General features: G+C 47.8%; 1 protein-coding gene across 2 annotated transcripts in view; it reads left to right on the top strand.

Moving 5' to 3' along the window:
• The first annotated feature begins 2,814 nt into the window (after positions 1–2,814).
• PLS3 (plastin 3) overlaps positions 2,815–6,000 on the top strand; it is a 49,993-nt gene continuing 46,807 nt past the window's right edge. For both annotated transcript variants that reach the window (XM_054516368.1, XM_036402286.2), the window contains exon 1: positions 2,815–2,888. The gene's annotated coding sequence lies outside the window, so the exon portion shown is untranslated. The remainder of the gene's footprint in view (positions 2,889–6,000) is intronic.

Raw genomic sequence — 6,000 nt, 5'->3', positions numbered from 1 at the left:
ACTGTGCTCTTTGTCATTGTCTAAATATTTAATTTTTATTTAAAATTTCTAACTCTTCAATTTTTAAAAATGTCCTAAATACAATTTTAGGAATTGGCCAACACCAATATTCCAGATTCACCCTGTTGCTTCAGTCTCTGTTTAAAATCTCCATGGGACATTTCTTAAGGGGGCTGGTTTTCCCCTGTGACCTTTGGAAAAATTTCACCTTTCACCAGTTACATCACCTGTGGATGCAGTGAAATATGAATCCAATTGCCTGCTGTCAGGTGATCTTGAAAAAGTCTGTCCACTCTTTCACAAAGCCCTGAGAAAGGGAAACCAATATCTGTGTTAGAGCGTTTTTAACCAGAAATAATCACCCAAGAACAGTTGTGTGCTTTTGCAAACAAAGTGTTCACTAATTTTGTGTAAATGAAAATCCACATTTTGACATCTCACTCAGAATATGGTATTTACATTGAGTACATAATAAAAATATTAAACCAAGCTTGATGACTTTATCAGGGTACTTATCAGTGGTAGCTGAATGAATGGATGTGTCTACAATAGCTCAACTTTCTTGGTGCAAGAAGACATGGGGAAATCCTAATAAAGAGGCAACTTGTAAATGTTCAATATGTTTAATACTTCCTCATTTAGAGAACAAAGAGTTGCCTGTTTCACACTACTGGTTTGGACAAAAGCAGGGCATGGAAACGTGTAATCTGTATTTTCTGAATAGTCAAGAGTCACAAAGATGATTTCATGTCTCCTGTTGTTTTATGTTGGCATGCTAGCAGAAGGGGACAAGAAGAAAACCAGTGTATAATTTTTTTGCTAAAATCCAGAGTCAGAATCAGAAATATTCCCAGCTCTGTTGTGTTTGAAATGCACTGTGAAGCGCTGGTCTAATCTAAACACAGGACTACCACCACAGAGCGTAAAATTGAACTAATCTTTTAAATCAGTCTAAAATTACCACTCCTATCTCCAAGGCCCAGCCTAACAAACTGATGAATATGTAAGAGTTTCTGATATCCAATGAGAAATCCAACTGTGTAAAAAGAAAAAAAGAATGATGGGAAGAGAGTCTGATTTTTCTCAGGAAGCTGCTCCTGCTAATGTGATGAGGAAACTCCCACTGTGAGCCATGTAGCTTCCATCATGTGGGACAACTTTATGAGACCGTGTCACTTTGTAGCTTTGGAAAAAACACTGCAAAATGAATTTTCCTGGCAGTTTTGACAATAAAATGTGTTTTGCCTTATGCTATAATGATCAGACTGACAGCCTTTCTGTAAATAATTCATATAAAAATTCATAACATAGGACTAGGCAATACAGATCCAGAAATGTGCACCTGTAACATTGCCAACACAGAGAGCTAAGAACTCATTGCAATCAATTTCACTGGGCAGTTCTAGTTAAATATGTCCTACATTTATTTAAGTTTGAAAGAGAAGAGAAAAAAATGATCTAATGCTGGTGTGTGCCTTATCTATTAATAGTCTGTTAGGTAACTGTCACATTTTAGCAAGCTTAATTTTTCTGACACTGGTGGAAATAGTTAAACAGCAAAATATGAGATGTGCTTTTACATTATACAAGAACTGACATCTTCCATTAGTGTTCCTGGTTGTTATAGAATTTATTACTTTTTGTGCTGTTCTCACATCCAGGCATGGGAATGTCTCATCTTTCTGGCCAGGAAAGGGTTTTTTGTGCCTGAATGCATACTTGCTTTTCTCCTAAAACCAGAAGAAGACATTAATATCCAAATCCATGTTTTCTCCTGGTCCTGGTGGACGTGCCAGTGTCGGCCAAGAGTGTGGGGACACAACTTTCCCCTTTTCTGGCCCAGGTCTGTCCCCATCTCCTTCTCCCTGCTCACCTCCCTCTTCCCACAGCAGGTGTTTGCTTTTTCTTTCTCTGTTCAAGGCCTATTTGGATTAACTTCTGTTCTCCACCACTTTTACGCAAAAGCGTCCCCAAGGCCCTTGATTTCCTGAACCCTTCTAGCAATGTTCAGTGTGAATATCTGTGTAGCAAATGTAGAAATTAGGACAGTTATGAGGTCACCTATCCCAAATTGGACAGCTGGAAGCTGCGTGGGGAAAGGCTATGGCAAGGCTGTCTGCCCAGGAGCACAGAATAATGGGGTGCAAGGGACAGGCACCTGCACTCCACTGAGCCCTGGCTCTGCCCCTGGCTCTGCTCTGTGCGAAGCTCCTTGCCCGATGTGCCCACCAGCGCCAGCCTTCCCTGGACATCCTCAGCATCAGCCCGCAGGGTTATCCCTGGGGGGACAAGGGAATTTGCAAGAGAAGCCCAGAGCTGCTCTGTCTGCGTGGCAGGGCTGAGGCAGCCGGGGCTGCCTGTGCACGGGAGACAGGACACAGGGAGGAGGGACAGCACAGAGGGAGGGGATGCCTGTAGAGAAGAAAGGACTGCTTGGAGGAGAGTTGCACACAGGAGAAGAATGCGGGATGCTCGCCGGGCAGGAGTGAGGCGTGCGCGGGATTGGGGATACTCGCAGGGGGTGAGGATGGATGGATGCAAGGGGGATGAAGGCAGGGAACGGCGAGGGGCAGACACAGCAGAACCGCCCGACGGCGGCAGGACGAGGACGGGGCGTGCCCTCGCCGGAGCTCAGCTCGGCCCGGCCCTGAGTGACTCCGCGGCCGCCCACTCGCAGCGCGGGGCCCGTGATGTGCGGGCGGGCGGCCCAATGGGGCCGGGGCGGCGGGGCCGGGGCGCGCCGAGCGCGGGCAGCGGGCGGGGCTGCAGCGGCGGGACGGCTCGGGACGGCTCGGGGCGGCTCGGGGCGGCTCGGCACGTCTCGGCACGGCACGGCACGGCTCGGCTCGGCTCGGCTCGGCTCGGCTCGGCTCGGCTCGGCACGGACGGTGAGTGCTCCCGGGCTCCTCCAGCGCGCCTCCAACTCGGGCAAACTTGCGGCGCTCGCCCCGCCGCTGGACGGGCGCCAGCCCGCCCGGAGCAGCATCCCACCCGCGGCGGCGAGGGGGGGACACCGACCGGCCCCGGCGGCTCCACCGGGCCCGGCCCGGCCCTGCTCTCCGCTGCCGAGCAGGCGTGTCCCCGGGGCTCCCGGGGCCGTGGGGCGGCGGGGCGGGCGCGGAGCCGGGCGGGCGCGGAGCCCGGAGCGCTCGGTGCCGGCGGGACGCGGGGGACGTGTCCTTCGGGCGCGCTGCTGCCGCCGCTCCCAGCTCCCCGCGGCGATGAAAAGGCACTTGTCTGATTCATCCCCCTGGAAAAGTTCAGCCCCGGGCGGGCCCGGCCCGTGGGATGCGCTGGGATGGAGCCCCGGCTGCGGCAGACGCGGGGCTTTGTGCGAGTTGGTAGAAGCAGAACCCGGCCGAGGGGCGGGGAGGTGCCCCTTCCCGCTGTGCGCTCCCGCAGAGCGGCACTGAAAAGGGGTTCGGTTTGTATTTCACTTTTATCTTTTGTGCAGGGTAGTATTCCCAAAGCAGGGAGTGTGAGGAAATGGGAACGAATTCACTTTATTTCACCCCGCTTCAATTAGATTAGAAGTCGTGGGACAGCTGTGTGGGTTTATTTTTATACATCTCTAATTTGTACTGGGAGAGGAAGTGTCACCCTACTCCCCCTAACAATGGCTTCTTGTTGGGAGCCTGGGAAGGGAAAAGGAAGAGCAGGGAATTTTTCAGGACTTAAATCTTCAAAGTTTCCTTTGCTGGGGCACCCTGATGCTGTCTGGAAATATTGTAATGGATAACATCAAGTCCCAGTGCTCACAGAGGTAACAGCTCTGCAGGCATGACTGTGCTCCAGTTGTAAGTTTCTGAGTAGAAACAGTGGTGACACATGTGCATGGGAACCGAACTCCAGTTAATGCTTGGCCTTGGGACAGGCCGCATGTGCCTGCTCTGTAAGAGCATCCGTGCCTTCAAGCAGGGCATCCCTTGGACTCGCTGATTTCCTAGGAGAGCTGCGGGTATAGATCTGAGCAAATGCCATTGAATCAGCCTTTGAGGTTGTTATTGCTGTTACACAATTCCAGTGGAATGTGAGAGCTGGGCTTCCTGTTTTTGGTCAATCTGTAGAAGCGACTATAAAAGATAATAGATATCTCAAGTAAATTGCTTTTGCATGACAGCTTGAAGCCATTGTTCAGCCAGTAGCACTTGTGACTTCTCCAGTGAGCATGGTAACCTGAGAAGCAAAACTCCTTAATGCTGGGAGACTCGCTCAGAGTAACTTTAAAGACAACAGCTGGAACCTGGATATAAAGAGGGAATAGTTACCGAGATCAGCATGTGCTAGTGCTGTGCATAATGACGTATAGAAATTCAATCTGTTTTGAAAAGAAATCTTGTGCAAAGAGGAGCTCCTGGTAGTTTGTGAGTGGAGAGCAGTGATTCAGGGGGATTAGTGGACACAAGGCAAGTCCCCTGGGTGCGATATTCTGCAGCTGATTCTGCCCTGGGGGTGTTTGATGGCCTTATGTGGAGTGTGTGCACACACAGAGACTTAAAATTCCAGATCTGTTTGTTTGCATCTAAATAACTCTTAAAGAAGAAACTAATAAAATAATTTGTTAAATGAAACCTTTCCCAAACGTTGTTGTTATCATAGCCTGTTAATCTTGCCAACAGTTTAACAATTTGAGGATGTTGCTTGGTTGTAACCAAGCTCCTTTGAAGGAATTTTCTGCTTGTGAAAGATGAATTACTCATTCTTTGTCTGAGCTAAGAGATCATTATGTGATTATTAAACTCAGTTATTCAGTGCTAGATGTAAAGAATTGTGTTTCATCAGGGTCTTTGTTCTCTTATCAAAGTTAATCTGATGAAGTTTCCCCTCCTGTAAAATAGCAAACGTCTCCCCAGGTTAAGAATGCCCCAAACTCCAGAAACCTATTTACCACTTTTGGCTAGATGAGCTTTACAGTGGACAGGGCTCTGGGGATTGATGACTTCATTAGGTATTTGGATAAATGCAGAGGAAGCCCTTCCCCTGGGGCTCTCTTGCTGACTTCTCTGCTCCGGGTTTCAATTGTTGTGAGATTAAGATGGTGAGTGAAGGAATTGCAGTCTGGTTAAATGAGTTTGTGCTGAATCCACTCATGCGGGATCTTCTAGTAACTCTAGTAACTCTTTCCTATGTTTACTTGGCTTTCTAGTGCAGTGACTTCAGTGGCTTTGGAGAAATGGAAACACAACTTTTCTGACTCTAGGGAAGCAAAGGAGAGCACTGCTCAGTGATTGACTGGAAGGGATGCCAGGGACAGTTAAATCAGTAGCTGTGCTTAAGCAGCTGCTGGTGATCTGAGTGATCTGTGTGCCTTGTGAACCACTTAATCTGCACTTTTTGTGTGGTAAAACTGCAAGTGCTCCACTTGGAGCTTCAGTATGGCAGTTGCATTATTGATAACATATAGTGCTTTGGGAGAAGATAAATACTTTTCTTTTACATGATTGGCAGTGTGTTTAGGGAGGGTGTGCCCATCATAGATACTGTAATGTGCTTCCTTATCTAATTAGATGATGTGATCAGTAGCTCATTTCACACCTGAGGTTGTCTAGGTGGTGATATTTTAAGTAGTGCTAATTTATTTGGTGACGCGTCCCAACACACAGATAATGTTCTTGGTAATCTTATTTTACACAGCATTAAATAATAGGTGGTGAAACACAAAGGGGCCATGTTTTCAGCAGAGCCAAAGACCAAGTAAGTTCAGCTTTATATCAGTACGGGGTATTTCTTGTTTGTGGTTGGGGTTTGTTTGTTTTTTTTTAAGCTACAATGTTTTGCATCTCTTTACTTCATAAAACTGAGAGATGTGGATTGAAATTCTCTGAGGACATTAGTCCCTTTTTAGATACAGGCCTGTTAGCTTGATTTTCTTGAATTGCCTGTGGCAGAGGAGGTGATGGAAAAGCAGCACCAAGCCTGCCTGTATTATTCCAGCACAGGATTTGTACAGACCCATCAGCGCCCTGCAAAGCACAGTCCTGGCTCTCCTAATGGTGCTCA

The sequence above is a fragment of the Molothrus ater genome, chromosome 14 (genome assembly GCF_012460135.2).
Source record: "Molothrus ater isolate BHLD 08-10-18 breed brown headed cowbird chromosome 14, BPBGC_Mater_1.1, whole genome shotgun sequence".
Classification (NCBI taxonomy): Eukaryota; Metazoa; Chordata; class Aves; order Passeriformes; family Icteridae; genus Molothrus; species Molothrus ater.
This window is presented reverse-complemented; position numbering and strand designations above follow the sequence as displayed.